This window comes from Cryptomeria japonica, chromosome 2 (genome assembly GCF_030272615.1).
Source record: "Cryptomeria japonica chromosome 2, Sugi_1.0, whole genome shotgun sequence".
Lineage (NCBI taxonomy): Eukaryota > Viridiplantae > Streptophyta > Pinopsida > Cupressales > Cupressaceae > Cryptomeria > Cryptomeria japonica.
Genome location: NC_081406.1, coordinates 550,144,359 through 550,164,025, shown reverse-complemented (window position 1 = coordinate 550,164,025; position 19,667 = coordinate 550,144,359).

Here is a 19,667-nt window from a genome sequence, read left to right as displayed (position 1 = left end):
AGTTGATTAAAGCTACCCGGTTAAGGGATTTTCCAACTGTTGAAGTGGTTTAAAGATCAATAGGTATTACAAAGATCTAATAATAGCACTCAATGCCTAATGCAGATCCGCTAAAGTTCCTTCCTTCTGCACACACACTATGCAAGAATCAATCCTCTTATCTCATCTGGTCTGGCAAGAATCACGTATCTCTGCACTTAGATACACACACATCATTTGCCAACAACCTCAGCATGAAACACAACATCAACCTTATAGGAAATAGATAGGTCGGTAGCATAAACCCTAAACCCTAAACATTTAGGTTAAGCAATTCAGGCGGTTCAATCCTAGCCATTGAACACTTTTCATTTGAATACAACGGTCTTGAATAGATCTCGAGACATTCTCCATCGCTCGTTCTTCACTACTTCATGGAAGCGAAACCCATCACGCGTTCTCCACCATTTACAGGGATTTCGCACATTCCCGAGGTAGATAGGATCAATCTCCTTCATGCAAGACCCTTTACGCGCACAAGGCTGACATGGCACCATGATCTGATCTTCATTACAATTCTAACTCATCACACGATGTCATTAGTTGAATCACACAGGCTTGGAACACTTCAACCAGAAACCCTTAAGCTAAGACTACCAACCGGTAGTCATACCATATTAAGCCTTCATAGAAAACATTCCATATGCCGGTTCACATTTCATCATACCAGTTCTCTTGGACAAACATACCACTTCACCTATTGCTCAAATACCGGTTTATACCACTATACCGGTTCTCTTTGCCAGTTGTTTAGCTTCAATATAACTGTTCACTTCTTTGCACATATACCGGTTCACCAAATTGTACCGGTTCACATTTCAGCATATTGTTGGTTCACTCTCCAACATATTGACATCAATGACAACATAATATCATCATGTCAAGATACTCTGCACAAATGCCAACATGCACATGCACAAAGGAACACTACCTAGCGTGCACTTCTCATCACAAAAGAGCCTCACTGACTACATAAATCTTCGGACTACAATCCAGAAAGAAGAGTGAACTACAAGAATATAATCTCCTAAGCCTGAGTACAATTCCGATTAAGCTCAATACCAAAGGTCTTAAACCTCTTACTCAAACCCAATTCGATCACCTATGATCGACCAAAACCTCTACATATGATTACAACTTTATTCGCACACTGATAATCCCATAACCCATGATCTACAAAGAGATCTTACATCATATTTATACAAACCCGGGATCTAAACAATTAGGTTGACCACCTAAAAGATAATACAATAAATCCATTAGATGAACCCACAAACCAATGATAACCCAACTCGGCTAGAGACTGAAACAACATTAACCAAACAATAAATCTAACCGATAACGCATCGGGAGCATCCACCAACACGTTACATAAACTGGTCCATAACCTAGGAGAATAACACAAAATAGCATCAGATGTAAAATAGGTCGCCATAAGCCAAATGTAACACCACCGATCAACTGGAACATGAACATGATAACCATCAACATCTTGAGGACAATCTAGAAGCCGCACCAACACCACTTATCGAATCCATCAAAAGATCTTCAACAAAGCTCTGTCAGTAAAACCCTTACTGATAACCGAAAGGCTTACTAGAACATATGATAGCTGCCGGATCATCAAATCTCGAACCAACTGAATATGACATGCACATGAATGACCGAACCAAACCAATTCCACCAAACTAAACATTTCAGAGGATACTAGAGATGATCTCTAGATCAACATCACAATCCAACCACTCTACCGGAACCCAATAGACAACCAAACAAGCTAGTGTTGTCATCAATGACAAATATCAATGCAACACATAATCAATTCCTCCAAATTGCCAACATCCCACACATAGGCAATGGATAGATAAGGTGATTCTTGGGCATGGAAGACAGGATGACACAAGGAGATATAAGGGTGTTAATGTTGAACAAATATGAGGATGAGACCCCTCAAATATGTGGTCTCACTGGTTCATAGCTCCAGTCAAAAGCGATTCGGCTTCAACCTATTACCAAACAAAAAAATAAAAGTAATTACACCTTATTATATTAATTTTACTTAATATATGATAAAAAAATTGAGTTGAACACATTCTCCTTCTTTCATGGGATTTTTCTTTTTTTCCTTATCCTTTTGAATTTGGAAACTTAGTTAAAGAAGTCTCTTATTTTTTAGTTTTTCGCCTCTTCTCCATCCTCATTACATTTGGATTGTTGATGTTGTATAATGTATCTCTTTCTGTATATTGAATAAAATATTCTAATATTCTAAGTCTCACACATTAATTGTTTAAATTACTATTTTATGATTAGCTATTACAAATTTGGTGGTATTGGATCCATGAAATCCTAAAGTTGTTTTATTTATAGATTTTTTAGAGTGATTATATAAGATTGTGGAGGGTTTCTCTTTGTTATTTTTATTCAGGTGAATTTTGGAGCTTGATAAAATAAATCTAAGCTCACCACATTATCTATAATACTTGAGAAAGTTGTTATTCGCTTTCATTTCATTGAAATAAAAGATTAGGAAGATTTTCTTACAAATAAGTGTTTGTTCATGGAAATTTAGATAATCAATTAGTTTTTGAAGCATTTTCAAGCCAAATGAATCCTACCATTAATCTACAAGACCTAAAAAAATTATTTTTCATATTAATTTATTAATATTAGGCTCAAGAAAATTTATGACATCTTTTTGTTGCAAGGTTGTATGACCCTATGGAAACCATACCTTTCAACTCTATATAAAAAAATTAAAAATTAAGAGTACATAGTTTACCACCATAGACATTGTTTATACCATGGTGGTTAATGATTGAGTGATTAACCAACTAAAAATTCTTAGAGACTGCTTGTGGTCTACCCTCTACGTAATTGAGTGATTAACCAACTAAAACCGACTTACACCAAAAAAGGTAATTTTCAAGTTTATAATGATAATTTCTCCCAAATTTGAATTAGTATTAGAATGTTTCAATGTGGGGGAATATTCTATAGAATTTCAAAAATATTATCTACTAATATTATCATGATATTGACCTTTTCTATCCCAATTCCTATTAAACTTAAGAGGTTATTTTCTTGCTTATTTTTTCTTATATTTTGAGATTTTTTTCAATATGGACTATTTTTTTAAGTGCTTTCATAGTGGTGTATATGGTTGTTGATTTGGTTTATAATTTTTTTATTATAAATAATGGTTTTTCATAGTTGATACTGAATAGTTTTTTATTTTGAGAACTTTTGGGACACTATTTGGTTTCATACAGTAATATTTTTTGGCACATTATTTTGAAAGTGCGTAATTTTTTGTTTGATTATCACTAGTATTGTATAATTTGTTCCATTTTTATAAAAAAATAAATATATTTTTATCTCTATGGCTTGTTTTTATGTTTGTAATATAGTAAGATGAAGACCACTTCACAGATTTGGCAAGTGACAATATCATCATATTTTTCTAGGGGTCTCAAAATGGGGCAATATCATCTTATAATTTTCATTTGTGTTTGCTAGTTTCATGAATAAGTAATCTTTAGGGAAATAATCATGTCTCTCTCTCTTTCTCCTTTCTAATCAAGTATTCTATATATTTCTTATAAATTATGTAAGGTCAAATGTGGTCAGTATGTGAAGAAAGATTATAGTAAAAATAAATATATTCTAAACAAATTGATGACTTGAAACAACTTATTCAAGATAATAATATTATTTTTCCATACTATTTTATTCTAGTATCAATATATATATTAGATTTTCATGGTCAATCATCTTGTGTGGATATATCATTTAGCGTGGAGTAATATAGTCAGATGATATGCATTGAGACATGATCTCCAACTCTTGTTGCTTCTTCAAAATTAAATGTCACAGCATCCATGGATTTCAATAATTTTTTGCAACATGATCACATTCATATAAACATTATATATAAATCTACTTGGGATGAGTACCTGGTGAAATTTACAATTTTTTACTGTGAGTCACATCTTGTAAACTTAGAGGAAAAAATTGAGGACATTCATCTCCTTTTGATGAATCATAATATTATTTAGATGTCATGAGGGAACATTTAGACCCTCTTGTTCCCTCTACCTACATCAACCTCTATTGGGATATATTATACAAGTATTCATCTGTTCAAAGATTCAACTTAGTCATCATTCTTATTGACATCTTCTATAGGAGTATTAGATTCTCATTGATCTAGCCATCTTGCCTATATTAACCACCATGCATCCATGGTTATTTCACCTAAATATTATATCGTACTTAATTCACTATATCAAAATTTATCATAGTTTGGCAATGACTTGGAGATCATTGAGCTACATTAGGAGGATTCATATTCATCATTAGATCTTGTTCAACATCAATTTATACGAGGTTTTGATTTTTTGTATTTTTAAATTAGACTTGAGACTTTTGATCTAATTGTGGCATGCATTGATATTTCTATGGAAACATGTGAACAAGCTTCAAAATACACAATGTATTTTAATTTTTCTTCCCTAATATACATTTAAAGAATAGGGAGATATCTTACACATTTATTTGACTTTATTTCTTCCCAAAGGGAGGAATGTTGTTTGGTAATATTGGCACACTTCAACATTCTATATATCAATGATCAAGAATTGGCACAAGAAACTACATATTAAGGAGGGGTTGCATGGTCTCACTTCTTCTCTCTATCTTCTCATATCAAGATCTCTTCTCATTTTTTTGGAGGGGGTCACCTAGACTTTCTCTCTTTATCTTCACTTAGGGAGAGTTTTGTCTTATTATTTTTATCCTTATCTTTTGAAGGGTATCATCATTGTACATGGGTACCTAATTAGGCCTAGTTACTATGACCCATTCTATGTTTCACATTTCTCCTAATTTGTGCTTAAGGTGAGTGTTTGTGTAATTATCTAATCATACCATATTATATTAATTTTACTTAGGTAATTTATTTTAATTACTTAATATGGAATAGGATAGGATAAGATAGGATAATGAGTGTAGACACCTAAAATTGTCATGTCTAATTAAATAAATATTTTATTTATTTAATTATCTAAGCCTAATTCTTCTATTAATTAAATAAATCTTTATTTATTTAATTAATTCATATATCCTCTTCTAGCCTTATTTCTCATTTAAATAAATACATTTATTTATTTAAATTATCCTTTTCCTAAATTAAATAAATATCTTATTTATTTAATTGATCCCACTTCTTCTATTAATTAAATAAATCTTTATTTATTTAATTAATTCATTATCCTTTTCTACACATGACACATGTCATTCATCTCTTAATTCATACACTACCTACCCCTTTCATTATTTTATTATTTCTTCTACCTACCCTCTAATCTTAGCCGACCTCCTTTTACACCTCTCAATCTTATCCCTCCATTTCATATTGTGTCTTCTATTTAAGGAGATGCCTTCTTCATTATCAAACCCTAATCGACAATTTGGAGGACTTGACTACACTACGATCCTACTTGCAACCACATTCCGTTCTTTGTTGAGCTCTTGTGCATATAAAATCTGAGAGCAAATATATCAAGCAAGATCAATGGAGATAGGAAGAATGGAGATCAAAACCCTATTGGACATGTGATGGTATAATATTTGTGATTTCATGTGATTTGCATTGTCTTAGGTAATCTTCATATGTTATGGTGGATCTTTGTTGATTGTTAGGCTAGGGTTTTGTGGTTGGATTCATTTAGCCTTTCAATATTGTTATTATTGTTATCCATTTTCACCATACACATTTTGGCACGCCCGGTGGGACCCTTGTCCCTTTGCATTTAACCTCCTTGTTGCAGATCTTGTGTTTTTGAAGTTGCAGATCGGACATTTTCGGCAGCATTTTTTGGTATTTTCGCGTTTGCGCACTTTCAGATCGCGTTTTTGATTTTCAGGCGCGCCTGTGACAACTTTATCCGCGTCTGTGTTTTGTCAATATTTCATTTTGCAGATTCCGGGATAGGCGCATCTGTGTCTTTTCTATCCGCGTCTGTGTTACAGAAGCGCGTCTATGTTACAGGAGAGCGTCTGTGTTGCATTAACCCGCGTCTGTGTCGGAAAGGGGCGTTTGTGATTTTTAGGCACGTCTGTGCATCACAGAACCGCGTCTGTGTTATCCAGGCGCGTCTGTGTTGAGGGTAACAGCGTCTGTGTATTTACTGTTTCGGAATTTGGAAGTTTTCATTGATTCGATTTTCGGATTTTGCACTTAAGGTTTCAGATCTGGTTTATTTTCGAACTAACACTTTCAGATCTAACTAACTAAATTGGTGCAGCTTGTCTTGAAAAAAAAAAAACGTTTTGTTGAAGGCCCCTATGTCACAAAGTCTTTTGGGTTTTTAAAATGTACCTAACTTGTGTGTTTGCAGGAAGGGGTGATTATGTCAAACAACCCAAACTACTAACAACTTTTGTTGTAGGTCCTTGGCTAAGGTTTTGAATTTTTATTGTGTGCCTTGTTTTCATAGACTAGCAAACACTTCCATTGGTGCACTAAAATTGAATCATTGTCTTTTGTGTCTTGAGCAATAGGCTCTTTTTGTTTAATCTTTAGAGGGCCTGTCTTCCCGTGTGGTCATTAGGACTACTAGTGAGAAGAGAACGACCCAAGTGGTAGCGAGGAAAACCCACCTCATCCGAACCACTATAATCAAATGTATTCATGGTGAAAACTATGGATAACATGTGCTGATTAGTTCATACTGACACTATGTCTCCCCATAAACCCGTTTGATCAAATTTATTTGATCATTTGTAGGGCGTAACCCCTACCGGCTGGGAGCCTTCTGTATTTACAGAGCTGAAAGTGCCGCATGTATGGCCACACGAGCAGATGCCCTTACTAGCACCATTTTGTTTTAGAGGCCCAAATCCTTCTAGTTGTTGGGGCAGGAGGTCGGACCTCTCGTAGCGACCCACACACATACGGTTCTTAGTAGAGATACAAAGTTCGCCATGGGGAGTTTTCATGGGGACTGATGCTTGGCTGACCTGAGAAGTGAGTGCCGAGGGTGGAGCCAGTGAGGTCAAGCATCTAAGTATCCGCTCTGAATAGCGTAGCCTCGGGGGTAAAACCCCATGTGGGATCAACAACTATTGTCTTGGCCAGCCATAAGAATTGTGCTTGACTTATGTTAAACATTCAAAACATTCAAGACCAAATAGCAAAACATTGTGTCTTTTGTGTCTTCAAGTGTATGCAAAACAATTTTACATCAAACAACATACTTTTCTTGGAGTCATTGTCAGTCTAAACACTTGCAAACATTGGGTCCTCATCAACATTGTGTCCTCTTGTCACGAAAATCAGTCAAACAGTCAGATTGGGTCACAACAAAACAACTTCACAGATTGGAAAAATTACACAAAACTTACAGAAATGCGTTTGTGTCTGTTTTAACTACGTCTGTGTTGTCTAAGCGCATCTGTGAAAGGCAGAATAGCGTCTGTGTTTATAACAGTGTCTGTGTTGAATATAAGCACGTCTATGTCGAGTAACCGCGTCTGTGCAGTATACAGTTGCGTCTGTGTCCAGAATTGAAAAACTGTCACAGTCCAGCAAACATAAACAGGAGAATCTCAGAAGCGCGTCTGTGTTAAACAGAGTAGCGTCTGTGTCAGGAAACCGCGTCTGTGCAGTATACAGTCGCGTCTGTGTCCAGAATTGAAAAATTGTTACAGTCCAGCAAACAAAAGAAATCAGTTTCGGAATACTTGAGCTTCCTAGGTTGTTTCTTCAGGTTTCATCTAGCATTCAACATGTCCTTGGGTCTCACATAGTCCATCATTGCTTCACATCTCATTTTACATTCATACTTGTCTAAACTTGAGTCAAAAGGTCACTTGCTTGTCCTCATCATACTTTGTCAACACACTACATACAACAACACTTTGCTAAGTGGTCCCTCATCAAGGTTTCTTACCTTTGGGTCTCATTAGGTCTTACTTAGGGTCAAGGTCAGCTTACCTCATCAAGAGAAACTATCCTCTCTTTCGAAGTCACACCTACTCTACTACATACATACTTGGTCTTACACTTTGGACATTGCAAGTACACTTCAGACTCATTTACATTCCATCCAACTCTTGGCCTTCCATACTCTTTCCATTTTTCATCTAATCTCACACATCTTGGTCAACACCTAGTTCATGGTTGAAACCCGTCTTCAAAAATCTAGGAGAGAAACTAAAGAGGCTCAAGAGTCCGCAAACATGAGTTCTTATGAGTATGACAATGATTTATTTTTCAATACTGATCACACTACATTACCTGACATGGAGGCTTATAGAAACATTCCAAATGTTGAGAACATGGACACTCTAAACAACAATGCTACACACAATGATAATTTGGACAACTTATCAATACATTCAGTAGATGTGGAAGAATCCATTATGAATCCCCATTTCAATCGACTGATTGAGGAGATAATGAGGAGGGATAGACAATACTTCTTACACATGATGGCACAAAGTGGAGCCAAGATACCTCATGATTTTGACATGTCTCAAATAATGGAACATAGACCTTTGCAACAACCTCACTCCAATATGGATCAAAGGAGACCTAATAGTGGAGGAAATAGAGGACCACACATGGTACCTGAATCACCATCAGCTTTGCTTCAAAAACCAGAGGTCCCACATACACATGGTCAAACATATGATACTCACCTTCATAGACCATTATGGAAGTCTTATGGAGAAAAATATGCTCAATCACATATCAATGCTAAGGATCAACCACCAAAGCAATGGGATATTCCAAGGCATGCTCAAAATTTGGACACAAGGAAACCTCATGTCAAATTTGGGGGCAATACAATAGAACATGACATGCCTGTAGAGTATGGTATACATGCACAAAATAGATATGGTGTTCCTCAACATGAATCTATACCAAGTGGTCCATATACGCAGCATCACTATAGACCTCCTCCGTATGAACATGTGTATGGTCAATATCATCCATATATGCAACATGCACCTCCTCCAATGGGTACCTCAAACATAGGATATGGTCCAAGAAGTCGATCTCCACCTAAGAGCAATTTGGAGCAACAAATCCGGGACTTACAAAAGAAAATGGAGGACATAAATACACCGAAGCCAACATACACAATGAGAGACATATGTCCCTATCCATTTGACAAGAGCATTCCAATGCCTCCTTTTCCTACACACTTTGTGACGCCTAAATTTGATAAGTATAGAGGAAAAGGGGATCCTAAGGCACACATAAGACAATTTTTCACAGCTTGCATTGAAGTGGCTTCAGAAGAGACATATTTGATGAGATTATTCCCACAAAGCTTAGGCGATCAAGCTATGGAATGGTTCTCCCAACTTCCACTTGAAATTAAGTCATGGGGTGACCTAGCAGAAGCATTTATTCAACATTTCTCCTATAACATAGAGACAGACATATCAGTCACTACTTTGTGCAACACCAAGCAAAAAGAGGGAGAATCTTTTGCATCATTTTTACAAAGATGGAGAAATCTAGCCAGCAGATGCTCTTGTGAAATTCCACAAAAACAAATGGTAGAGATGTTCACCCAGAATGTTAACAAAGACATTGGCTATGATCTAAGAAAAGCTTGTTTGTCTACCTTCAAGGACGTTATCGAAAAAGGTTTAGCAACAGAAAAGGTCCTAATTGAACAAGGAGTCATTAAGATATTTAAGGAAAACAAAGATGACTATAAAGGAAAAGACAAGCCAAGATTTTGGAATAAAAACAAGAACACAGTCAATGATGGTGTTGTTGATGCCAACACGGTGCGACCCAAATTCATCTTTTCAGGATCAAGTTCTACAAACAATCAAGTGAATACTCAAACAACTTCTAGATCATGAAGGAAGTACACTCCATTGGGAGAACCACTTGAGTCAGTCTTCAAAAAGCTGGTGGCAAACAAGGTGATCACAATTCCAGATTTTCCCCCATATGAACCAAAGGTTAAGCCGAATTGGTGGAATGATGATGAGTATTGTGAATTTCATAAAAGCAAGGGTCATAAAACAGGTAATTGTCATCGACTGAAGAATATTGTGCAAGATCTCATTGATAGAGGTGACATTGAGATTGAGGGACACTCATCCAATCAAGAACATGAGATGTTTAAGGAACCGTTCCCAAAGCACGACAATGGAAAAGCTAAAGTCACAGATGATCAAGCCAACTATGCTAGAGCACCTTACAACTATGATTCAACTATCAATCATATCTCGATGGACAATCATATCTCTACTATTACCATCAAGAACAAAAACCCTGAGAATCCTCCTCAGCGACCCAAGATTGTCCTAAGAGGTGTTGGATCTTCTTCCGAGCCTACCTCTAAATGTCATGTTACAACTCGTCGAGGTAAAATTACTTTGCCAGGTGCTTCAAATAAAAACACCACTTCTTCATCTACCAAACCTGAGTATGACCTTGTAGAACAATTAGGGAAGACACCCGCACTCATCTCCATCCTTGAGCTCTTACGCATATCCCCCGCTCATAAAGCCATTCTTGATAAAATCTTGAGAGACACCGCCGTTCCTACTGATCTGAACGTGGACCAGTTTCAAGCCATGGTGGGATACCTTTCCATTCCACACTCTCTTACATTCACAGAAGCTGATGACGCCTCTGTAAGTCAGCCACATAATGCACCATTACATATTGAAGCCTTTATACACAAACATCGAATAAAGCGAGTCCTGATAGATGGAGGAGCTGGTCTAAACATTTGTACATTGAGCACCATTAAACAATTGGGATATTCTGATAAAGCTGTGAATTCAAAAAATCAAATCACCATCAAGGCATATGATGATGAAGAGCGCTCATCCAAGGGCACAGTCACCTTACCTCTAAGAATTGGGCCAGTTACAAAGGATGTGGTTTGCCAAGTCCTGGATTTAGATCTCACTTATAATATATTGCTAGGACGTCCTTGGATTCATGAAATGAGGGCAGTCCCATCGACATATCATCAATGCATTAAGTTTCCTCACAATGGAGTCGAGGTAACAGTTAACGGCGATCCTAATCCGTTCATATATTGCAATAACTTGAGATCACATACTGAGACCATCATTCCCAGTAATCGTGAAGCTGTTTCTTCTTCGGCATACATTGATCCTGAGTCATTAAAACCTTCCACATCAAAACAAGGTGAACTTAAAGGCAAATTTTAGGACAAAGGCATGGGAGAATACACTTTAATTCAGACCATGTATTTACGACAAGTCATGAACTCTCCAAAAGAATATGGAAGGGCGCATCCTAACAAGCAAACATTCATCATGACGCTCAAATGGGACCCTACTACCTTTCAAAGATGGGGCGAACTGGAAGAGGAAGGTTTATACAAAATGCTCTACAAAGACATTGAAGAGGACACACAAGATCAAATCAATATACCCTGTGAGAAATATGGCAAAGGCTTCAGGATTCTACAAAAAATTGGGTATGATGGAAAAAGCCCTCTTGGGTTACGCAAAGAAGGTGTTATGGAGCCCTTACAACCTGAATTGACTGTAAAAAGGGAACGCTCGAAGGGACTTGGTTTTCTGACTTCCAAGATCCACACTAAAAGGATAGAAGAGGCATCACAAATCAAAATTGCCAAAATTCAACAAGAGGATCGCTATTCCACAGACTCCAATGAATGGGAATGGGGTTCAGACAAATCCTCCAGTGACTATGAGCTCACCGAGACATTCAAAGAGCCAGATGAACCCACAAAAGAGGAGGAGTTTTATAACAAATTCAGAGTTGGTCAAGAAACAACCCATGAGGAGTCTACACAGTCCTTGTCTCAAGGTTCTAGGTTGAAATCACATAGGATGAGAACACCTGTTCCGGAATGCGCTACTAGTAATGATAATTTGGACTCGCTTGCGATTGAGACTGATGAGGAGAGTGTCATCGATGACCTCGATAATTACCTTGAAATACCCGAATATAACCACATCTTCACTCTTAGCCCCGCTAACTTCAAAGACATTAACGGCCTTCCCCTTGTTCATCACCAACTCATTGACTGGGATAATGAAGGACCGACACAGTTGGATACATTCCAAAATGATGAAGCTTTTATTGATTATCTAGGCATACGAAATGATCTTCCCCCTGGAGACCATAAAGCGGGATACACCATAGAACTCAATAGCGTGGCATATTTTGGTGAGGGTGTCGGACCTTCCAGTCGCAAAAATGTGAAAATAAGAACAAATCAAGGGTCTTATGGCGAAAACCACACTGTGGCACTATCTGATTCCAAAAAAGTAAAAAGAAAGGACGTATCTGAGGGTGAAAACCTCTCTGAGGCACCCAAAGATGGAAGGCTCGACATTCTCCCATCATCATATGAGGAAAAATCATCCATGTTGGTAGAAGAAACTATCAAAACAAACATCGGTACAGAAGAGGTTCCGCACAACATATTCCTAGCTCAATCATTGACAGGGTCCGAAAGGACAAAATTCATAAGTTTCTTCAAAGAGCGACAAATCAACTTCGCCTGGTCATACGCTGATATGCTTGGATTGGATCCAGATTTGGTAATGCATCATCTGACGGTCAAGCCAGGGGCAAAACCAGTAAAACAAAAATTAAGAAAAATGCATCCACAAGTGGCATTACTAGTCAAAGCAGAGCTTGAGAAATTACTTGATGTCGGATTCATACGCCCAATTGATTATCCGGAATGGATCTCTAACTTGGTACCTGTCAGTAAACTAGATCGCAGCATCAGAATTTGCACAGATTTCAGAGACATCAACAAAGCTTGTCCAAAGGATGACTTCCCATTACCAAACATTGACTTGATCGTTGATCCCACAGCAGGTCATGAAATGCTATCATTAATGGATGGATTCTCTGGCTATAATCAGATAAGAATTGCACCCGAGGATCAACACAAAACATCATTCACTTGTCCGCGGGGAACTTTCTGTTGGAATGTCATGCCCTTTGGGCTAAAAAATGTAGGTGCTACATATCAAAGAGCTATGACTACTATCTTTCATGATCTCATGCATGTAACTGTGGAAGATTATGTTGACGACCTCTGGGTCAAATCAAGAGACAGAAATACACACTTGGACATACTTTCAGTTGCCTTTGATCGGTTGGAAAAATACAAAGTTAGGTTAAACCCTAAGAAATGTGTCTTTGGAGTAACCTCTAGAAAGCTCCTAGGATTCATTGTATCCAAAAGAGGAATTGAAGCAGATCCAGCAAAAGTCAAAGCTATCTTAGAAATGCAACCACCAAGAAATATTAGTCAACTTCGATCCTTACAAGGCAAACTCTAGTCCATATGAAGATTCATAGCACAGCTGGCAGATAAGTGTAATCCTTTTCAGCACCTGCTACATAAAAACATCAAATTCAAATGGGATGACAACTGTCAATAGGATTTCCAGACGCTCAAAGACTATCTCCTAAATCCACCAGTTCTGATGCCACCAATTCCAGATCAACCACTGCTACTATACATATCAGCTACTCCAACAGCACTAGGGGCACTCTTAGCACAACAAATTGCTGGGGGCAAGGAAAAAGCAGTATACTATATCAGTCGCACATTGGTGGGATACGAGCTAAACTACACACCAATTGAGTGCGCATGTCTCGCCGTGGTCTTTGCTTCACAGAAATTACGACATTACATGCTCACTCATAAGACTAAGTTGGTTGCAAGAATTGATCCATTAAAATACCTTCTCAATAAAGCAACACTTACTGGGTGACTGGCCAAATGGGTAATGATATTGAGTGAATTCAACATCGAGTATGTGGACAGAAAAGCAATAAAAGGACAAGCCATCGCAGATCAATTAGCAGATGCTCCCATGATTGATGATGTTCCTCTAAATTCCGAATTTCCGGATGAATCCATTTTAACAATATCACATGCAAAGCCATGGCAACTGTACTTCGACGGCTCATACACACAGCATGGGGCAGGAGCTGGCATCCTCTTTATAACTCCTCAAGGGGATTCTATACCAAAATTGTACCGCTTATCATTTCCGTGCACTAACAATATAGCAGAATATGAGGCATTAACAACAAGATTACGAATTGCAGTTCAATGGAAGATCCAAGAACTTCGTGTTTTTGGAGACTCCCAACTTGTTATCCGTCAAGCAACTGGTGATTATCAAACAAAAGATGAAAAGTTAATGCCTTATAAACAAATGGTGGATGATCTGAAACAGCACTTTACAAAGATAGACTTTGAGCAGATACCAAGAGAACAGAATCACGCCGCAGATGCCATGGCTACAATTGCTTCATTGATTGATTTACCTCCAAACGAGACCCGCTATGAGTTCTTGGTGGATAACCTTTTAGTCCCTTCATATGAGATAATGCCTACTGAGATGATATGTGTTGTCGGTCCCGAATCCCAGTTATATGGTTCTATTTTCACAAACCTACGAGACAATACTTTACCTCCTGATCTATCAAATAACCAACGTCGCACTTTCATTCGCCAATCCTCTCGATATGTCATTTTAGCTGATATCCTATACCGGCGAGGTCTAGATGGCACTCTTCTTAGATGTCTAGAAAGTGACGAAGCTCAGATTGCGTTACGTGAAGTGCATGAAGGGATATGTGGTCCACATGCTAGTGGTCCTACCTTGGCCAAGAAACTCATTAGGACTGGATATTACTGGCCCAATATGGAAAAAGACTCATATCAGTTTGTCAAGAAATGTAAGCAATGTCAAATTCATGGAGACCTCATACATGCGCCAGCACAAGAACTACAACCACTTGCGTCTCCTTGGCCCTTTTGTCAGTGGGGACTCGATCTCATAGGCAAGATTCACCCTCCTTCTTCCAATGGTCATAAATTCATTATCACTGCCACAGAGTATTTTACAAAATGGATTGAAGTCGTGCCTCTCACACAAGTTACTGGAAAACAAATTGCTACATTCATCCTTAACTATATCATTTGCCGATACGGTATTCCGGTTTCCATTATTACTGATAACGGGCGTCCCTTCAAAAATCAGGATGTTCATGAACTCTGTGACCGCTTCCATATTTCCCATCGTTTCTCCACACCATATTGCCCCCAAGGTAATGGCCAAGCTGAGGCGTCTAATAAAACAATCCTTAAAATCCTCAAGAAGACAGTCGACGACACTGGCCGTAATTGGCATATCCAACTCAATCTTGCACTCTGGGCCTACCGCACAAGCGTCCATACACCTACAGGAGCTACACCCTATTCACTAGTCTATGGTTCTGAAGCCATCTTGCCTATTGAGGTCGAGTTACCCTCTTTACGGGTCTCTTTGCAAAACATCATCACTAATGAAGATTACAGAGTCTCTCGCTTACAAGAACTAGAACTGTTGGATGAACGGAGACAAACTGCTTTTAATCATCTCAAGGCTTACCAACAACGAATGAGTCGCAGCTACAATCACAAGGTCAAGCCTCGCACATTTGAGGTAGGTGACTTGGTTCTCAAAGAAAACCCCAAGAATCAGCAAGACAGAGAGAAGAAGGGCAAGTTTGAACCAAACTGGCTTGGTCCTTACATCATCACAGCAGCATATGGCTTTGGGGCATATCAGCTCTCAACTATAGAAGGTGAACCTTTGGAGGATCCTATCAATAGCATGCACCTTCGCAGGTTCTACACATAGCTCGTCGGAATATCCTAATTCAAAAATACAAAAAAAATTAAAAAAAATTCAAAAATACAAAAAAATTATAAAACAAAAAAATCGTTACTTGGTGAAAACCTAGCAAACAGGCGCTTTGTGACACAAAAAAAAAAAAAAACATGAAAAAATAAAAAAAGAGTAAAGAGAAATAATTTCGTCCAACGGTGAAAACCACTTCGGTGGCGCCCTGGGCAAGTACCATGGTGAAAACTGGGCCACCAGCACCATGCGTAGAGACATTGCTCCTCCCTCCTTCAGGATTCTCTTTCATCCTTTCACTTTGCACACACTCACAACCTATTCGTTCATAATAAACTTACCCATTCCCATCATGGCTTGTTATTGATCTACCCAAGATTGGTTCGCCATTCATAATAAACCTCCCTTTTCCTCCCTTTCCATCCATAATAAATCAGATCCTATCTGTGGCTAAGGCAAAATCCTACGTCTAGTAATGTGTGTGGAACTGAGAACATCACATGTTCGAGGAGTACAGTTTCTTCTAGTTTTCTTCAGTCTATCTACGCACAATCCACAATAAAGCAACATCTGCATCACAGATCCGCAATAAAGTTTCATCTTCTCCACAATAAAGTATCAGTTTCATGGATTCAGTCAGTTTCAGATAAGACACAGCAGCAACAATGGGCTTCAACAAATCAAATCTTTCAACAAACTCAGACAACATTATGGTTCAGTGCTATCTATCCTTTCTGTGAAAGTGAACATTATGACCACAATAAAATAAGACTTATACAAGTGACAAGAGACACTAAACTTGAGGACTACAGTGGATGTTGGTGTCGAGTCTTGGTTTTCTTTTGATTTTATCTTTTGGTGACATGTCTTTTAGCTTTTCTGGGATGTCTCTGACTAGAGATTCTATCTCCAGGATGTCTTTGACTAGAAAGGCGAGGATGGGGTATCGTCACCTATTTGTATTTGCTGTTTGTGGATTGTCTCTTAGTAATGCTATGACTTGTCCAAGGATATGAGGACACTGTGAGTCTAGTGTGAACTGGGGCATTCCTTGTTTGTGACTGTCTTATCTCCATGCAAACAGGTACAATGACTTTCTAGGTCGAACATATGCCTCGATTGTCATAACCTATTTTGCCATAATGAAGCTCAATGATGATAACGCACAAGAAGCTCTTTCACTTTCATATCTTCTGTCTTTCACTCCCCCTTTCTCGATTGACTTCCATCATCCTTCTCGAGTCCACGTAGCCTGCTATCACATGACTGAGTATAATGTCACACCAAAAACATTTGCATTTCATGTAGCTGCACCTACATTACCACATATAAGCATTTCATACATACATATAGATATCACAACTGCATCACATTCTGCACACAACACCTGTTAGCACAATTTACATTTGCATTATCATATTCATCTGCATTACATACATTTACATTTACATTGGCATAACATTTTAAAACATAAAAGAACAAAAATATGGCATTACATACATATTTGCATCCATATCATAAGCATTACATAAGAAAATCTCATCACATAGGTACACATGCATATAGCTGCCGCAAAGATGAATCATCTCATATATATAATCAAAAGTGTCATGATACAATGATGTCAAAATCATATGGCTACAATCACCCGCAGGTGTCTACAATACAAAAGAATGGTACAACATTGATACAATGGGAGCCCTCTAAGGCTATGATGAACTCCCTCCCTCGGAGCCGCCTGGCCTCGATGGAATCTGAGCCCCTGAAGGACCCACCCCAGGATCATCCCGCTTGCCCCCTCTATCTGGTGGTGGTGGAGGACCCATGACCCCACCGCTAGATGCCTACCTCCTCCGACTCCCTCTCGTAGCTGTCGCTGTGCGCGACGGTCTATGGAAGCTCCTCGCCCGCTGATCTGTTGGCACTGCACCGTAGTAGAGGTCCCTCTAGTATCCAATTTCCTCTCCTGCCTGCAGAACATATGCATAGCCTACCCCTGTGTCCTCCGCCGCCTGCCTCCCTGCCCTCAGCGCTGTCTCAGCCTCTGTGTAGCACTGAATCGCCTGATCTCTCTCCCGCTCAGTATCCCTGTGCCTCATCCTGAGTCGGTCTCTCTCCCTCTCCAACTCCTATATCTCATCTGCCTGACCCTCGCAGATCTCCCTGAGCTCAATCAGCTCATCCTCCTCTGGATCCCCACCCTCTGCCTCGGCCTGTGGCTCTCCCTCTGCAGGTGCCTGCCCCTGTATCGGTACCTGTACTGGTGCCTGTACGGGTACCTGTCTCTGTGCATGCCTCTGTCCCTGCACCTGTCCCTGTCCCTGTCTCTGCCTGGGATCCTATGCTGCTGGTACCTGTAGGGGTAATCCACCGCGACCCCTCACCACCCGAGCCTGCTGCTCCTCTCCACCCTCTCTCCGAGGTGCAACTCGCCTATCTCCCACTACTCCCCTCTGCCTCCGTCGGCCTCTACCCCCATCACCTCTGCCATCATCATCATCATCTCCTCCTCCATCTCCATCCAATAGCTCCCCTGGATCTGTCAATCGTGGGAATGGATGCTCCGCCCAATATGTTGAATACTCAGCATCCATCCCAACATCATCCTCCCACTCCTCACATCCTAGATACGGTCTCCAGATGACTACATCAATATCATCCAGCACTCGTCACCAATGCTCTAACTTGCCAATTCGTGGCTGCGAGGTGATCATGTCGTACAAATGAACAAAGTTGTGTCCATGTCCCCTGCCTCGGAAGTGTATCGGCCTCGTCACTGGCAAATGCTCATAAGCCCAAACCTGCAGTAGTGTCACCCCGCAACCCAATCCAACTGACCCATGGTATACAAACTGGTGAAGCTCATAATATAAGTGGGCCAACACACATGGTCCCCAAGCATATCTGGTGTGCTGCGTCACCAGTGTCTAAAATGCTCCGCCCCAGCCCACTGCCAATCCCCGTGTTGCCCTATCCGGACACAAGAACCCACTGATCGCTCCTCCGATCACGGCCGGCAATGCTAACCCTGTGGCGGTCATGGTGTCCCATGCCACGTGTCCTGCCCTCATCTCTAAGCCGGGATCCTGAAACACCCGTCTCAATGCCTCTCTGTCACCATCTCGATCATATGGAATCAACTCTCCATCAATCGGTATCCGCAGAATCCTGTAGACATCCTCAAGGGTGACTGTCATCTCACCCATCGGCAAATGGAAGGTGCACGTCTCAGAGTGCCATCTCTCAGCCAGCGCAGTCAGCAAACCCATGTTTGCCCGAAACTCAGGCACATACAATATATGTCTCAAACCCATCTCCTCGATGGCAGCTCTATCCTGAAACGTCAACTCAAGTCGCAATCTCTGTGTCGACGGGAATCTCTCCCGTGACTCCAGCATAGGCAAGTACTCCTGCAGTCAAGCCAATCAATTATGTCAGTCATGGTGGCATTCACTGTTTATCACAAAATGCTACTTTTTATCTAAATGCATATGGTTATCTATCCTAGTGACACTCACTGTTCATCACAAAGTGTTGCTTCTATCCTAGTAGTACTCCCTGTTCATCACAAAGTACTACGTGTGTGACACTCACTGTTCATCACAAAGTGTTACTCACATTTGCACTCCCTGTTCATCACAAAGTGCTTCTCATACTTTGGGTACTCCCTGTTCATCACAAAGTACTCTATCTTGGTGCTCACTGTTCATCACAAAGTGCCTTGATCTATCCTAGTCTTCCTACAGGACCTGCTTGAGTGTATCCTCTCAGCAGCTTATCCAATCGATAGCGTATGTTCATCACAGAACTGCCGATTTGACCTCGGAGACCAAAACTTGCATTTTTTCAACACAAACGCGCTTGACTGACACAAACGCGCCTACAAACTGCACAAGCGCGCTTGAAAAACATAGACGCGC